Here is an 18,978-nt window from a genome sequence, read left to right on the forward strand (position 1 = left end):
GTAGTTTTCCTAATTTCTCTTTCTGAAGATTCATCACTTATGTATAAAAATGCATTGGATTTATGAGCATTGATCTTGTAACCTGCTACTTACTGAATTCACTTATGAGTTCTAAAAGTTTTCTGGTGGAATTTCCAGGTTCCTCTAAATATATAATCATGTCATCAGCGAACAGGGATAGTTTGAGTTCTTCTTTTCCTATTCGTATCCCTTTAATTTCTTTGGTTTGTCTGATTGCTCTGGCTAGAGTCTCAAGGATGATGTTGAATAGAAGCGGTGAAAGAGGGCATCCCTGCCTTGTTCCAGTTTTTAGGGGGAACGCTTTCAGTTTTTCACCATTTAGAATGATATTAGCCATGGGCTTAGCGTAGATGGCCTTTATAATGTTTAGGAATGTTCCCACTACCCCAATTTTTTCTAGTGTTTTGAGCATGAAGGGATGCTGTATTTTATCAAATGCTTTTTCTGCATCTATTGAAATAATCATGTGATTCTTAACTTTAAGTCTGTTGATATGGTGAATGACATTTATTGATTTCCGAATGTTGAACCAACCTTGCATCCCTGGGATAAAACCCACTTGATCGTGGTGCACTATCTTTTTAATATATATTTGTATGCGATTTGCTAAAATTTTGTTGAGAATTTTTGCATCGATATTCATTAAGGATATTGGTCTGAAATTTTCCTTCCTCGATGTGTCTCTGTCTGGTTTAGGTATCAGGGTGATATTGGCTTCATAGAACGAGTTTGGGAGGGTTCCCTCCTCTTCTATTTCATGGAATAGTTTGAGAAGTATTGGAATGAGCTCTTCTTTAAAGGTTTTGTAGAACTCGGCTGAGAACCCATCTGGTCCTGGACTTTTCTTTGTTGGTAGGCTTTTGATGACCTCTTCTATTTCATTGCTTGAAATTGGTTTATTTAAGTTGTGTATGTCCTCCTCGTTCAGTTTAGGTAGTTCATATGTCTCTAGAAATTTGTTGATGTCTTCGAGGTTTTCTGTTTTGTTAGAGTATAGATTTTCGAAATAGCTTCTAATTATGTTTTGTATTTCACTCGTGTCTGTTGTGATGTTTCCTTGTTCATTCCGAATTTTAGTAATTTGAGTTTTCTCCCTCTTTCTCTTTGTTAGTGTGGCTAAGGGTTTATCAATTTTATTTATTTTTTCAAAGAACCAACTATTTATTTTGTTAATTTTTCCAATTGTTTCTTTTGTTTCGATTTCGTTGATTTCGGCTCTGATTTTAACTATTTCCTGTCTTCTACTACTTTTGGTATTGGTCTGCTCTTCTTTTTCTAGTGCTTTGAGCTGTAGTGTTAAGTCGTTTATTTGTTGATTTCTACTTCTTTTTTTGAATGCACCCCATGAAATAAATCTTCCTCTAAGTACTGCTTTCATAGTGTCCCAGAGATTTTGATATGATGTGTCTTTGTTCTCGTTTACTTCTAAGAATTTTTTTATTTCCCTCCTGATGTCTTCTGTTATCCATTCATCATATAATAGTGTATTATTTAGTCTCCAGGTATTGGAGAAGTTTCTGTTTTTTATTCTGTCATTTATTTCTAATTTCAATCCATTATGATCTGATAGAGTACAAGGTAGTATCTCTATCTTCTTGTATTTGCTAACAGTAGCTTTGTGGCATAAAATATGGTCTATTTTAGAGAAGGATCCATGTGCTGCTGAGAAGAAAGTGTATTCGTTCTTTGTTGGATGGTATATTCTATATATGTCCGTTAAGTCTAAATTGCTGATTGTGTTGTTGAGATCTATAGTTTCTTTATTCAATTTTTGTTTGGACAATCTATCCAGTGGTGAGAGAGGTGTGTTAAAATCGCCTAGTATTATTGTGTTGTGGTCTATTTGAATTCTGTAATTGAGAAGGATTTGTTTGACGTACGTGGATGAGCCAATGTTCGGGGCATAGATATTTATGATTGTTATGTCTTGCTGATTTATGCTTCCCTTAAGCAGCATGTAATGTCCTTCTTTATCCCTTCTGACTAGTTTTGGTTTGAAGTCCACATTATCTGAGATGAGGATGGATACTCCAGCTTTTTTGCTGTGTCCGTGTGCATGGTATGTTTTTCCCCATCCTTTCACCTTTAGTCTATGGGTGTCTCTTTCTATGAGGTGAGTCTCTTGCAGGCAGCATATTGTTGGATTTTTCTTTTTAATCCAATCTGCCAGTCTGTGTCTTTTGATTGATGAATTCAGTCCATTAACATTCAGGGTTATTATTGTGATATGATTTGTATTCCCAGTCAATTGACTCATATTTGTTTTTGACATGATTTGGTTTCTCCTTTATTTGGCTATTCCTTTAGGCTAGCGCCTCCTGTTGCTGATTTGCATCGTTGTTTTTCATCTCTTCCTCATGGAATATTTTGCTGAGAATGTTCTGTAATGCTGGCTTTCTTTTTGTAAATTCCTTTAGCTTTTGTTTATCATGGAAGGATCTTATTTCATCGTCAAATTTGAAGGTAAGTTTTGCTGGGTATAAGATTCTTGGTTGGCATCCGTTTTCTTTCAGGGCTTGGTATATGTTGTTCCAGGCCCTTCTAGCTTTTAGGGTCTGGATTGAAAAATCTGCTGATATTCTTATTGGCTTCCCTCTGAATGTAATTTGATTCTTTTCTCTCGTGGCCTTTAAAATTCTGTCTTTATTTTGTATGTTAGGTATTTTCATAATAATGTGCCTTGGTGTGGGTCTGTTGTAATTTTGTATGTTTGGAGTTCTATAAGCCTCTTGTACTTGGTTTTCCATTTCATTCTTCAGATTTGGGAAATTTTCTGTTATTATTTCATTGAATAGATTGTTCATTCCTTTGGTTTGTTTCTCTAAGCCTTCCTCAATCCCAATAATTCTTAAATTTGGCCTTTTCATGATATCCCATAATTCTTGTAGATTCTGTTCATGATTTCTTACCATCTTTTCTGTTTGGTCAACTTTGCTTTCAAGATTAAATAATTTGTCTTCAATGTCTGAGGTTCTGTCTTCCAGGTGTTCTATTCTATTAGTTATGCTTTCTATGGAGTTTTTAACTTGGTTTATTGTTTTCTTCATTTCAAGTATTTCAGTTTGTTTTTTTTTTCAGTATCTTTAACTCTTTATTGAAATGATCTCTTGCTTCCCGTATTTGGTCTTTTAACTGTTGATTGGTGCGATCATTTAATGCCTGCATTTGCTCTTTCATCTCCTCCTTCAATGCCTGCATTTGCTCTTTCATCTCCTCCTTAGCTTCCCTGATCATTTTAATTACGTACATTCTGAACTCCCTTTCTGACATTTCTTCTGCTGTGCTGTCGTTGGGTTTTATTGATGTAGTATCTAGGTTTGTTTGGGACATTTTCTTCCCTTGTTTTCTCATATTGGTCAGTTGTCAGTGGGACCCTGAGATATTGCAGTTTTCCGCTACTGGCTTATAGTGTTCTGGTAGATTTCCAGTGTATCACCTCCCAGCCTTCAGTAGCCTGATGTCTTGGAGGAATCTGATAAAGCAGCTCATCCGAAGAAAACTGCCCCTAGCCCCCTACTGGTTCCACGGTTTGGAACTGGCTCTGTGCGGAAATGCTCTCACTGTGGGCCTGCACCGTGCAGCTGGCCGTGTGGGAGGAGCCCACTGCCGGAGTGTGGAAGGCTACCTTGGGAAGACTCTAGCTGCCCTGCCCGGCTCCAATAAGCCACCTCTATCTGGGCCTGCCACCCGGGCCGAGCTTTACCCAGTGGGCAGACTCACCCGTGGCTCTATTTCAGTCCGAGTCTCTCAATGCCTCCCCTTCTTAACTCCAGGGTTCTGGAGCGACTGGGGGTGCAGTCTCCCTCTAGGCCACCATCTTGGATCGCCCCGTGAAGAGAGCCTGCAGCTGGAGTGGGCCGAGCCGCCTGAAGAGGTCTCTGGCTGCCCTGCCCTAATCCCAGAGACTGTTTGCGGATCTCACCGCTGGTTCGTTGCTGGAGTACGCTGCACTGCAGGGGCTCCAGGACTCGGAGCTTGTTCTGGTCAGAAAGGCTCTCACTAGCGGGCCAGTTCCGTTCCGAGAACCTGGAGAAGCTCGATATGTATAGGTTTAAAGTTTGAGGTAGACCCATTTGTGTACGTTTGCTTTTATTGCCTGTGCTTTGGGTGTCTTATCCAAATAATCACTGCCAAATCCAATGTCCTAAAGATTTTTCCCTTTATTTTCTTCTATGAATTTTATAATTTGAATTCTTACATTTAGATCTTTGAGGACCGGGAATGTAGCTGAATTGTTGAGTCCTTGATCCTCCCAAAATATAGAACTTTAATTCATTTTGAGTTAACTCTTGTACATGATGTAAGGTAAGGATCCAACTTCATTCTTATGCATATATGCAACACCATTTATTAAACACCATTTATTAAAGAAACTTTTTTCCCATAGTGTAGTCTTGATACTCTTGTCAAAGATCCTGTACTGCATATGCAGGACCTTATTTTAGGGCTCTCTACTCTGTTCTATTGGTCTATGTGTTGGCATTTATGCCATTACCACCATACCATCAAACTTAACACCAAAAAACCAAATAACCCAATCAAAAAATGGGTCAAGGAACTGAGCAGACACTTCACAGAAGATATACAATCAATCAACAAACATGACAAAATGTTTACCATCTCTAGCAATTAGAGAAATGCAAATTGAAACTACTCTAAGATTTCATCTCACTCCAATCAGAATGGCAATTATTAAGAATACAAGCAACAATAAATGTTGACAAGGGTGTGGGGGAAAAGGCACACTTATGCATTGCTGGTGGAGTTGCAAATTGGTGCAGTCACTCTGGAAAGTAGAATGGAGATTCCTCAGAAAACCTGGAATGGACCCACCATTTGACTCAGCTATCCCACTCCTCAGTTTATACCCAAAGAACTTAAAATCAGCATACTACAATAATGCAGCCACATCAATGTTTATAGCAGCTCAGCTCACAAATTAAATTATAGAGTCAACCTAGGTGCCCTTCAACAGATGAATGAATAAAGAAAATGTGATATATATATATTCCATAATATATATATATTATATATATTCCATAATATATATTATATATATTCCATAATATATATATTATATATATATATTCCATAATATATATTATATATACATATTCCATTATATATATAATGGAATATTACTCAGCTTTAAAGAAGAATGAAATTATGACATTTGCTGGTAAATGAATGGAGTTGGAGAATATCATGCTAAGTGAAATAAGCCAAACTCCCCAAACCAAAGCCCAAATGTTTTGTCTGATATGAGGATTCTAATTCACAAAAAGGGGGAATGTGGTGCTAGGGAAGAAGAGTTACTTTAGATTAGGTAGGGGGGGTGAAGGGAAGGGGAAGGGGTATGGGGGTAGGAAGGATAGTAGAGTAAATCAGACATTAATACCTCATGTACATATATGACTGCATGACCAATGTGATCCTACAATATGTACAATAAGAAAAATAAAAAAATTATATTCAATTTATGTATGATATATCAAAATGCATAAATACATTCTGTCATGTATAACTAATTAGAACAAAAATAATTTTTAAAAAGAAAATTTATTTATTTATTTTCAATGTGGTGCTGAGGATCAAACCCAGTGCCTCACACATGCTAGACAAGTGCTCTACCACTGAGTTACAGCTCCAGCTACCACCAGATCATCTTGATTACTGTTATTTGTAGCACGTCTTAAAATCTGTGTTGGGTGTGGTGGTGCATGCCTGTAATCCCAGCGGCTTGGGAGGCTGAGGCAGGAGGATTGCAAGTTGAAAGCCAGCCTCAGCAACGTAGAAAGGCCCTAAGCAACTTAGTGAGATTCTGTCTCAAAATGAAACATAAAAAGTCTGGGCTGCGGCTTAATGGTTAAACACTCCCGGCTTCAACTCCTGGTAACAAAATATAATAATAAATAAATAAGTAATAAAAAATAAAATCTGGAAATGTGAGGCCTCCAATTTTTTTCCTAAGATTGTTTTCACTACTTGGGTTCCTTGATATTCCATATGAAGTTTAGTGTTTTTTAAATTTCTTGATTTTTTTCAAGTTAAATGCAAAGTGTGTTTATCTTTTTATTTTCTCAAGATCATATTAAAAATCACAAACTTCCTTTTGTGTTCTGCAATGGGTGCTGCTTGTGATTTTTGGATTTCAAATGTCAATAAAAAATACTTTCATTCTCATTATTTTTAAGTGTTAAAAAGAACTTTTTATGATGTCTTACTAATCCATGTATTATTAAACAGGACAGTAGGTACACTGATGACTTTGTTATTTTTGAAAGATTTTAAATTCTTTAAATATCATTCTTTAAATGATATAGAGGCATCATATAGTACCCTTTGTGTATTTAATCTATTTTAGAATGAAAACATTTTAAGGAAAGAAAGAAAATACTATGATTTTATAGCCCAGCAATTCTACTTCCATTTATAAATCCTAGAGGAACTTTAGTAGATGTGTAAAAGTAGATAAAAGAATATTTTCACAACATTGCAATAGTGTGGAAGGAAAACCTTATTATCTATGAGAAAGGAATGACTAAATTTAGGTATATTTATGAAAAGTAACTATGGAAATTAAAATGAATAAACTATGTTTTAATACATGTATCAGAGGGAGAGATTTTTTCTTTTGTTTTTTTGGGGTGCTGGGGATTGAACCCAGTGCTTTGTGAATGTGAGGTAGACACTCTACCAACAGCTATATCCCCAACCTCAGGGAGAAAGGTTTATACACCTTTTGCTACAACTTTGGGCTGATGTCAATTGTTATATCTAAATAATCAAAAGAAAATTTTTAGAAATCTAAGAATGATAATTAAGAACTTAATAAAATTAACCATCTAAAGTTTTACATATCTTAAATGGATATAATATTTACAAAATCATTTTTCAACATTACTATATTACTATTTAACATTTTTGTTGTTTTTCTTATAATATTCCATTAACAATAAAATGCTGCCCAATATATTAATATATTTTTAAGTCGACTACTGCTGGGGTTTTTTTGTTTTGTTTTGTTTTGTTTTTTGGTACCAGGGATACCAGGGATTGAACCTGAGGCACTTTACTACTGAGCTCAGTCCCAGCCCTTTTTATTTTGGGGTAGGGTCTCTCTTTAGTTGCTTAGGGCCTCGCTAAGTTGCTGAAGCTGACCTTGAACTTTCAATCCTCTTTCCTTAGCCTCCCAAGTTTATGGGATTACAGGCCCTGTGCCACCATGCCCGGTGTCAGCTTCTTTTTTAAAGAAGAGTCTTCCAAGGAAGAAAAGAGAATGGTAATTTAACAAGTCACTGTATTCCAAATATTCTGATATCACTTACAGACACATTAAAACTTTCTAACAGTGTTTTCTGAACACTAAATTTGTTTGTGAAAATTGTTCTTTCAAAGGGCATAAAGTCTGAGGCAGGAGGATCACAAGTTCAAGACTTATCTGGGCAACTTAGCAAGGCCCTACCTCAACATAAAAAAAAATTAGAAATGACTGAGAATGTGCCTCAGTGGTAGAGCACTTCTGGGTTCAACCCCCAATACTGCAAAAATAAATAAATAGATAAATAAATATATAAACAAACAAATGGTACGTTATCACCTTAATGTAGACATACATTAAAAGTACCTGTGAGGGGCTGGGGCTGGGGCTCAGTGGTAGAGTGCTTGCCTAGCATGTGTGAGGCACTGGGTTCAATTCTCAGCACCACGTAAAAATAAATAAACAAATAAAGGTTAAAAAAAAAAGAATGCTTTAAAAAAAAAGTACCTGTGAACTTCATATTATAATGTGGATGTTTTCAAGAGAAGCATTATGACTATGTGGTATGTCTTATTTACCTAACACTATTCTGTCTTTCCTTTTTGGTACTGGTGACTGAATCCAGAGATGCTTTACTGCTGAACTGCATCATCAGCTTTTGAGACAGGTTCTATCCAAATTGCATAGGGTCTTGCTAAGTTGCTGAGGCTGGCCATGATCTTGTGATCCTCCCACCTCAGCCTCCCCAGATGCTGGGATTACAGGCATGTGCCTCAGCTCCTGGCTGTTAGACAAAATCATATGATGCTGTTTTATAGTATCAAATTATAGAATACAATTTTAGTAAATCAGTCTGCAAGAACAGGGGGTGTTTTGATTGGTCCAGATATGAAATCAGGTATTGGAGATAGCCTTACTATATATTTTATGTATGGATTTGTTTTGACTGTGAAGTGTAGAAAACATTCTGATTCATCCACATTCTGACAGGTAGTTAATAGCTTCATTTTCTGGATAGTCTTTAAACACAAGGTATGGGAAGCTGTATTCTGAGGTTTGAACAAAAATTAATTATCTGGCAATACAAATATCAATTTGTTGGTGGCCTCTAGGATATGCCTATATAACACATTTGAAAATTCAGATTAGCTGGTGCACACCTATAGTGCCAGTTACTTGGGAGGCTGGGGCAGGAGGATTGCAAGTTGGAAGACAGTCTTGGCAACTTAGCAAGACCCTATCTCAAAATAAAAAGGGCTGGATGTAATTCAGAGGTAGAGCACTTGCCTAGTATATGCGAAGTCCTAGGTTCAACACCAAGTACCTCAAAAGAATAAAAGGAGAGGAAGTTCCCATTGTTTTCTAAATCATAGTTTTAATGCAAAATTCTAATCAAACATTTGCAAACCCTTAAAGAACCTCCTTAGAATTTTAATGTTCTACAGAATTCAGTTTGAAAACCAGAGACCAGGAATACTAGATCCGCAGGCAAAGAATCCTATGTGCAACTTCAGTCTCTCAGGCTTCACAGATAAGGCTTATGTGACATCTGATTGTGTGGGGTTTTGTTTTTTAAAGTATATGTAAGTATGTATTTGTGTGTGTGTGTGTGTGTGTGTGTGTGTTGTGCTTCTGGGATTGAACCAAGGGCCCCAAATAATAGGGATTACAGGTATGCACCCAGCTAATCTGAATTTTCAAATGTGTTATATAGGCATGTGCATGCTAGACAAGTGCTCTACCACTGAACTAAGTGAAGACCCTTAAATAGATATTTTTAAAAATGAAGGATTACAAGTGTAGCACAATATTGGAAAGAACCCTAAGTCAAAGCATGTAAACATTTACTTTTAATTGAAGGCATGCTCGATACTACACACTCTTATAAGTTCTTTATAAGCATTACCCACTTTAATTTTCACTCTGAAGAGGTACACTATGAAGAAGCAGCTGCTTCTCTTAGCATTATTTTATATGTAAAAATACTAAGCCTTAAAGAGATTAATTTACTCAAGATCACACAACTAGCAAGTAGCAGGGCCAAAATTCAATCCAAATGGTTTAATATTGACACCTATGATCATCTATATTTGGTAGAAAATTAATGCCACAAATTTACATAGCACCTTGAAGAGCTTCAAGTTAATAAATGATGGTAATAATCATTGATGATCCAGGGCTAATCTTAACTAGCAAATTTGACACACTCACAACTAGGGACCACAGAATTGCCTAGGCATTTCTATTTTAAATTGTGTATTTAAAGTGGTGAGCTTGTGATTACTGCTTTCTTTTCTGTTTTAATTTTTACATAGTTTTAAATCATTGTCACTAGACAACTGAGAAATTTGGGGATTCATATTAATTTCATACTAAATTCATACTAATTTTTATTCAAAAAATATAACTGCATAACTAAATTTTATAAACATGGCTTTTTATTCATGCTTTTCAAACAGACTAGTAAATATCAATAATTATCAAACTGAACTAAAATTTTAACAAAGAATGTAGGCACATAAAATATTCACATCATTCCTGACACTATTTTTCTCAAAGAAAGTATATGAATGTGATGATAGAGGAGTGCAGGCACTCTAACATTAAAAGAATTAGTGTCCCATTCTTTCTAAGAATGTTTTGAAATATTAAAAAACTATACTTTGTGTTCTAATGATGGAATCAGAAATATTCAAATTTTTATTTAATTATTTTATATTTATAGAATGTACAGTGAATACACTCTATTGGCAAATCTGCGGGTAAACAGGCTCTCTTATATATCATTGGCATGAATACAAATCAGTATAACTTTATGGGAGGCAAAATTATCAATTCATTTTACCTTGTAACCCAGTATTTTTACTTCTGAGAATTTATGCTATAGATAAATCTCTACACTTAAGAAATAAAGCAGTATGAAGTTTTTCATTGCAGATTTTTAAAGGAGAAAAATACTGGAAATGATTCAGCTATTCAACAGCAGGAGATTACTTGGATAAATTATGGATTATAAATCCATAGAACAGAATATAATACTGTACAACTGTGGAAAAAAGTGAAAAGGGAAATCAGTATGGAGTTTTCTCAGAAAACTAAAATTGAACTATCATATGATCCAGCAATCCTACTTCTAGGTATACATTCAAAAGGAACTGAAATAAGTGTCTTGAAAAAATTATCTGCACTCTTAGTACATGTAGTATTATCACAATAACCAGTGAAAGTGATTCTGGGGTAAATAAAAGGCAATATTCAGTTATGAGATGCTATAGGAAGGGCTTCTTTAGAAGTATCTAAAATAAAACAACATAAAAAACCCATCTGTTTTGTAATAAATATATTTTATAGCTAATGGAAGTCTAGAAAATAATTTCATAATGGGATCCACATGAAAACATTTAAAACTTCCAAAGGCATGGCCTAATATGGTAAATAGAATGTCCCCATTTTTGAATGATAGGAATCAGAATTTATTAAGAATGTAGAAATTTATTTTTGATTATCAATGAGTATTAAATGACAGAATATTTTATAACACATTTTTTGATAAGTCAGAGCTAAGATCCATGTAACTTTACTTTGCATTGACATAAACAATTATAAAATAATTAACTTCTGATCATCTTTGTTAATGTAAAGGATTCGGGGCATAAGTATTTTTAGACTAGTAGGTCACCCAAAGAAAACTTTTTGTCTTAAAAATGCATGATAAAATTTTGGAGCATGAGGTGGTGTTTTTTTCAGTGGGAGGTTTTGCATTTTATTCAACAATATGTTATAATTTATTTGTCATTTTTTAACACGTTATTGAAAATATTTTTGAACTGTCTAGTTCAGTAGCCAATGCTTAACAGAGTCGCCAAAATGGCAGCCAATAGTGGGAGGAATTGGCAACAGTGAATGCCAGGCAGCAGGGAGAAACCAGTACAAAATGTTAATTTGTCACAATAAACTCCACAGGTACAAATCTACATATGTTATCTGTGAAATTAGGCCAGATTCCTTCTGAGGATTTGTAACTATTGAAGACAAATGCCAGCTTTCATGAGTTTGACATTAAAAAGGAGGAAGGTATTTATTTTCTATTTCAAATAAAACAGATTCTTTCTTCATTTATTATTAATTCCCATTTGATACTTTGGTTTTTAGCACTTCCTTGGTGAGCACTTTCCTTTCTAGTTTCCTTGGACATGGCATCGAAAATAGTGTATAAACTTGTGTGTGCGTGCTCTTATGTTTGTGTACTCATCATAAAGCATTAGGATGCTGTCTTGGATTTAAAACTTGCAGGGGTTGAGCCCTACCTCACTATAGTCCTCTTTCTTTGCTAAAAGTAGCAACTTCCCTTGGGGAACAGCTTCTTCCATTTGGTAGGTAGGTAGAGCAACAGCTGCTTTGATTTTGTTTCTCCATTTTTTCGTAGAATAAATTGAAACAGAACTGGGAGTGGTAGTGCATGCCTGTGATCCCAGCTACTCTGTGAAGACTGAAGCAGGAGGGTTGCATTTAGACGCCAGCTTGGCCAACTTACTGAGTCAATTTTAGAATTTAAAAAAAAGAGGCTTGGGGATATAGCTTAGTGGTAGAGTACCCCTGGGTTCAATACCCTGTACCACAAACAAGAAGAAGGAGAAAGAGAAAAAGAAGAAATGGAAGTACCTGTTCTGTATTAGCTTCATTGTGGTGTTCAAGGGATATTGAAATGTGATTACTTTTAGGTGATAGAATTAAAATTAACAAAATAAATTTTTTTTCTATGGTTCAAGTATACAAAGAGTGGTGGAAATGATGTTTAAAGCCATGTACAATAGTTGACTTGAGACACAACTGGTTGCTTATTATTTCCTGTCTTCTACTACTTTTGTTGTTATTCTGTTCTTCTTTTTCTAGGACTTTGAGCTGTAATGTTAGGTCATTTACTTGTTGACTTTTCATTCTTTTCTTGAATGCGCTCCATGCAATTAATTTTCCTCTTAGTTCCGCTTTCATAGTGTCCCAGAGATTTTGATGTGCTGTATTATCGTTCTCATTGACCTTTAAGAATTTTTTTATCTCCTCCCTGATGTTTTCTGTTACCCATGTTTCATTCAATAGCATATTATTCAGTCTCCAGGTGTTGGAGTAATTTTTGTTTTTTATTTTGTCTTTGATTTCTACTCTCATTCCATTATGATCTGATAGAACACAAGGCAGTTTCTCTATTTTTTTTTTTTTTTTTGCATTTCCTGAGGGCTGCTTTGTGGCATAACATATGGTTTATTTTCGAGAAGGTTCCATGTGCTGCTGAGAAGAAAGTGAATTCGCTCGTTGATGAATGGACTATTCTATATATGTCTGTTAAGTCTAGGTTATTGATTGTGTTATTGAGTTCTATGGTTTCTTTGTTTGGTTTTAGTTTGGAAGATCTATCCAGTGGTGACAGGGGTGTGTTAAAGTCACCCAGAATTATTGTGTTGTTGTCTATTTGATTCCTGAAATTGAGAAGGATTTGTTGGATGTACAGGGATGCACCATTGTTTGGGGCATAAATATTTATGATCGTTATGTCTTCCTGACTTATGGTTCCCTTAAACAGTATGAAATGTCCTTCTTTATTCCTTCTAACTTTGACTTGAATTCCACTTTATCTGATATAAGGATGGAAACCCCCACTTTTTTACTGAGTCCATATGCGTGGTAGGTTTTGTCCCATCCTTTCACTTTTAGTCTGTGGATGTCTTTTTCTATGAGATGAGTCTCTTGCAGGCAGCATATTGTTGGGTATTTCTTTTTAATCCATTCTGCCAGTCTATGTCTTTTGATTGATGAGTTTAGGCCATTAACGTTCAGGGTTATTATTGAGATATGATTTGTATTCCCAGTCATTTGGGCTTATTTTTGGTTTTTAACTTGGTTTAGTTTCTCCTTTGAGTGGATTTTTCTCTAAGGTAGTTCCTCCCTTTGCTGACCTACATTGTTGTTTTTCATTTCCTCCTCATGGAATATTTTGTTGAGAACATTCTGTAGCGCAGGCTTTCTATTTGTAAATTCTTTTAACTTTTGTTTATCATGGAAGGATTTTATTTCATCTTCAAATCTGAAGGTTAGTTTTGCTGGGTATAGATTCTTGACTGGCAACCATGTTCTTTCAGAGCTTGAAATATGTTGTTCCAGGCCCTTCTAGCTTTTAGAGTCTGGGTTGAGAAGTCTGCTGCTATCTGTATTGGTTTCCCCCTATATGTAATCTGATGCTTTTCTCTCACAGCCTTCAAAATCCTATCTTTATTTTGAATGTTAGGCATTTTCATTATAATATGCCTTGGTGTGGATCTGTTGTAATTTTGTGCATTTGGTGTTCTGTAAGCCTCTTGTAATTGATTTTCCATTTCATTCTTCAGGCTTGGGAAATTTTCTGATATTATTACATTGAATAGGTTGCTCATTCCTTTGGTTTGTATCTCTGTGCCTTCCTCAATCCCAATAATTGTTAAATTTGGTCTTTTCATGATGTCTTGGAGTTCTTGGAGATTCTGTTCCTGATTTCTTATCATCTTCCCTGTTTGGGCAACTTTATTTTCAAGATTTAAATATTTTGTCTTCATTGTCTGAGGTTCTGTCTTCCAAGTGGTCTAGTCTTTTGGTGATGCTTTCCATTGAGTTTTTTATTTGGTTTATTGTTTCCTTCATTTCAAGGATTTCCATTTGGTTTTTTTTTTTTTTTTTTTTTTTTTTTTTTTTTTTTTTTTTTTTTTTTTGAGAATCTCTATCTCTTTGTTGAAATGATCTTTTGCTTCCTGCAGTGGCTCTTTCAGCTTATTGGTATTATCATTCATTGCCTGCATTTGCTCTCTTATCTCATCCTTTGCTTCGCGAATCATCTTTTTTTTTTTTTTTTAATCTTTTTTTTAATTATAAACAAATGGGATACATGTTGTTTATGTTGTTTCTCTGTTTGTATATGGCATAAAGACATACCATTTGTGTAATCATAAATTTACATAGGGTAACGTTGTTTGATTCATTCTGTTATTTTTTCCCTTTCCCCCACCCCTCCCACCCCTCTTTTCCCTCTATACAGTCCTTCCTTCCTCCATTCTTGCCCCCCTCCCTAACCCTCACTCTAACCCTAACACTTACCCCTCCCACCCACCATTATGTGTCATCATCCACTTATTAGCGATATCATTGGTCCTTTGGTTTTTTGAGATTGGCTTATCTCACTTAGCATGATATTCTCCAGTTTCATCCATTTGCCTGCAAATGCCATAATTTTATCATTCTTTATGGCAGAGTAATATTCCATTGTGTATATATATACCACAATTTCTTTACCCATTCATCAATTGAAGGACATCTAGGTTGGTTCCACAATCTGGCTATTGTGAACTGAGCAGCTATGAACATTGATGTGGCTGTATCTCTGTAATATGCTGATTTTAAGTCCTTTGGGTATAGGCCAAGGAGTGGGATAGCTGGGTCAAATGGTGGTTCCATTCCAAGTTTTCTAAGGAGTCTCCACACTGCTTTCCAGAGTGGCTGCACTAATTTGCAGCCCCACCAGCAATGTATGAGTGTACCTTTCTCCCCACATCCTCGCCAACACCTGTTGTTGCTTGTATTCTTGATAATCACCATTCTAATTGGGGTGAGATGGAATCTTAGGGTGGTTTTGATTTACATTTCTCTTATTACTAGAGATGTTGAACATTTTTCCATATGTTTGTTGATCGCTTGTACATCTTCTTCTGTGAAGTGTCTATTCATTTCCTTAGCCCATTTGTCGATTGGATTATTTGCATTCTTGGTGTAGAGTTTTTTGAGTTCTTTATAGATTCTGGAGATTAGTGCTCTATCTGAAGTATGATTGGCAAAGATTTTCTCCCACTCTATAGGCTCTTTCTTCACATTGCTGATAGTTTCCTTTGCTGAGAGAAAGCTTTTTAGTTTGAATCTATCCCAGTTGTTGATTCTTGCTTTTATTTCTTGTGCTATGGGAATCCTGTTGAGGAAGTTTGGTTCTAAGCTGACATGTTGAAGATCTGGACCTACTTTTTCTTCTATAATCTGCAGGGTCTCTGTCTGATTCCGAGGTCCTTAATCCATTTTTTTTTGGGGGGGTGCTGGGGTTCGAACCCAGGGCCTTGTGCTTACAAGGCAAGCACTCTACCAACTGAGCTATCTCCCCAGCCCCCCTTAATCCATTTTGAGTTTAGTTTCGTGCATGGTGAGAGATATGGGTTTAGTTTCATTCTGTTGCATATGGATTTCCAGTTCTCCCAGCACCATTTGTTGAAGAGGCTATCTTTTCTCCATTGCATATTTTTAGCCCCTTTGTCTAGTATGAGAAAATTGTATTTATTTGGGTTTGTATCCGTGTCCTCTATTCTGTACCATTGATCTACCTGTCTATTTTGGTACCAATACCATGCCGTTTTTGTTACTATTGCTTTGTAGTAGAGTTGAAGTTCTGGTATTGCGATACCCCCTGCTTCACTCTTTCTGCTAAGGATTGCTTTAGCTATTCTGGGTTTCTTATGCGAATCATCTTAATCATGTATAATCTGAAGTCCTTTTCTGACATTTCTTCTACCATACTGTCATTGGATTCTATTAATATAGAATCTAGATTTGTTTGTGTAGATGTTCTGAGATGGGTTTGCTGAGGGTGAGGACGACGATGCCTACCCTTCCCAGCGTGCTTACCCAGGCATCAGAGATCGAGCTCTGAAGGCACGGATCTAATTTTATTTAGGGTCTCACATTATCCAATCAGGTTAACATGCTTGTTAAAGTATAACAGAGTCAGCCTATAGGTGAACTACATGTCGAGGGTCCAGGTAGTGTAAACAAACCAAGCATGCCTAAGCAATTCTGCCCAGCAACAGGTCTGAGACAAAGGACTGGGGGAATGGCAAGCTCCTGCACACAGCATGAGGCAAGGCAGCGCGGGCGAGCTCACATCACAGCTTTCTGTGATGCATGTCAGAACGAGGCCTCCCCTCAGTTCAAACTTAGCCTCAACAGCTACAAAGTCCTTCATTCCATGGTGAGTCTTTACCATTACCTCAGTTTCTCTGTTCAGACTGTTTGGCTTACTTAGACCATGGTGTCAGTGACTGCTGTCAGATAAGCTTGAGGATGTTCCCTACATGTTTGGATCATTTTCTTCCCTTGTTCTTTCATGTTGTTCATGTATCTTCCCTTCTAGCAGTGCAGATCCCCCTATAGGCTTATAGTGGCCCTACAGGTTTCCTAAACCTTTTCTTTAAGGGGGGGATCAATATTAGCAGTGCCCGATTCAGACAGTATGCAATTCTAGACGAAATAGTTTCTATGAGGACATTAACAATATTGTCATAATAATCAGAATGAGTTCAATTATTATCTTCAGTATAACAAACATATTTGCAATAAGGTCTGCGGTTTCTAACGGAGGACAAAGAGGATGCAGAGGGATGTAGGATGTAGCTCTTAATGGGATAAGAAAAGAATATACAGAAGTTCTAGATAATAGAAAGGGTGAGAGTATAATCAAAAGAAATTGGTTGTTAGCATGCAAAAAGGGAGAAAGAGACTCTGAGGGAACAGGTAAACAAAGGAAAAGAGAGCAAGAAAAGTAAAGAAATAAAAACTTAAAATTGTTCAATACGGAGAAGAAAGAAAATCTACACTCTTATAGTCATATAGTATTCAAACCTCCCAGTCTTTAGTAGCCTGACTCATGAGAGGTACCTGACAATGAGCTTCAAGCCTCCAGCAGGTGTCTCAGGATGGGATTTGCCCCACCTAAAGACTGGAGCTACAGCTTCCAGGATTGGATACAAGATGTCTGCGCTGGCTTCCAAATGTGTTGGCAAATGGGGAACTGCAGCTTGGGGTGTGGATGTGGTCGGCTGGAAGTCCTAGAGGCAGGGTGCGGTTGGTCAGGCAGGGGTCCTGGAGGTGGGGCGTGTTTGGTGTGGTTGCAGGATCCTGGAGGCGGGGTACAGTTAGTCGGTCTGTGGGTCCTGGTGGCAGGGAGCAGTCAGTCCATGTTAGGGCCCCGGAGGCAGGGAGTGATCGGTCCGGCTGAGGGATGCTGGAGACGGGGCTCAGTCAGTCCGGCCAGGGGTCCTACAGGGCGTGGCTGTTCAACTGGTTGCTTATGACTAAGTATTTCTTAAATTCACCACATATCTTTTATGTAGCACTGAAATTCTATCCAAGGGCATAATAAAACTTATTTGTGCTTATTAAAATGAGAAGGATATACAAACACTAATTCATGCAAATATTGGCATGGCATGTGTTAGAAAAGTAGAGTGGGTTAGTACTTACATCACACAGGGGCAAAGGTGGTGGAGTCAAGCCTCACCATCTACTTACTATGTAATCTTGTTACTTCTGGGTGCTTCAGTTTTCTCCTCTGATAAATAGAGAGTTGTAACTACCTTGCAGGTTATAGTGAGGACTCAAGAAAATATTTTTGAAGCAACTAGCTCAGTAGGCAATACTTGATAGAGATTTTTTTTTTAAATGGAAGCTGCTATTCTGATGTTGAGAAAGAAATACTTAGGTTAGGGTTCTAAAAATGTTTCACTTTTATAGAAGGTGAATAACTTTATTTTACAATCTTCAGAATAGATATGAAACCAAATAAATATTAGCTAGGCATTAGGGGGAAATCTGGTTATAAGCATAAAATTAGAGCAGGTATTAGCAGCACATGGCAGGAATTTGAAAGGCGGCTGTATCAGACAGTTCTGGAAGGAAAACAGAATTGAGGTTATTAATAGAGGAAAGCCAATGCATGGAACAAGTCACAAGAGTGATTGGAGAGTTGAGCAGGAAATCAGAGGTCAGTGATCCAACACTGGATTTATAAAAGGCAATAAATTGCTAGTGCGTCCGCAGTCAGAGGACAAGGGAAGAGGTGGTAGAATCAGATTAGGAAGACTGTAGAGAGATGGAACCATGCTAGGAGCTCAAGATCTGCCTGAGATGCCACACAAAGCAGAAAGAAAAATGAGGGGCCTTCCCTGACTTTTCCACATCTCACCCTCTAATCTCCAGTTATTGGTTCCTCACTGGTTGATCCTAAGCAGAAACTAGTTGTCAAAAACTCTCAAAAATGCCTTTTAAGAAAGTGTGCTAGTCAGCTTTCCAATACTATAACAAAATACCCAAGACAATCAACTTATAAAGAGAAAAGGGTTATTTTAGCTTACAGTTTAGAAGGTTTCAGTCCATGATTCATTGGTCCTATTGCTTTTGGGCCCATAACACATTATGGAAGCAATACATGGCAAAAAGTGATGGCCAGGATGCAGAAAAGAGGAGGAGGAAAGGGCTGGTGTCCCAATATTCCATTCAAGGACATGCCCCCAGTCATAGGAAGACCTCTCACTAGTCTCCATTTCTTCAAGGTTCCACCACTGGTTGATTGTGTCCATCCCTTTAACACATGCATCTTTGGAGGACACTTTTCCAAGGAAGAGCAAGAGGTCAATATTGTATAACCCAGAACAGAGCAAAGGAAGGGCAGAGAATAGGTCTAAGAACAAATCAACAAATGACCAACATCATATCAGTCAGTTATTTTCCATGGAATTATTTGCATGGCCTAGGACAGAGTTGCAAAGCAAATGGTTTATTGCTTTGGCCTTTTTTCCCTCCTGCAGCATCAGTTCCTATCTCCCAAGATTTGTTACAGCATAAGTCTAAGGTAGTAAGAT

The 18,978-nt window shown here is 36.8% G+C and overlaps 1 non-coding gene across 1 annotated transcript; it reads right to left on the reverse strand.

Annotated features, from left to right (window-relative positions):
- Positions 1-15,374: 15,374 nt before the first annotated feature.
- Trnat-ugu (transfer RNA threonine (anticodon UGU)) lies at positions 15,375-15,449 on the reverse strand. The gene has a single exon. It is a non-coding gene; the product is annotated as a tRNA-Thr (tRNA).
- Between the last annotated feature and the right edge of the window lie 3,529 nt (positions 15,450-18,978).

Source organism: Sciurus carolinensis, chromosome 6, assembly GCF_902686445.1.
Source record: "Sciurus carolinensis chromosome 6, mSciCar1.2, whole genome shotgun sequence".
Classification (NCBI taxonomy): Eukaryota; Metazoa; Chordata; class Mammalia; order Rodentia; family Sciuridae; genus Sciurus; species Sciurus carolinensis.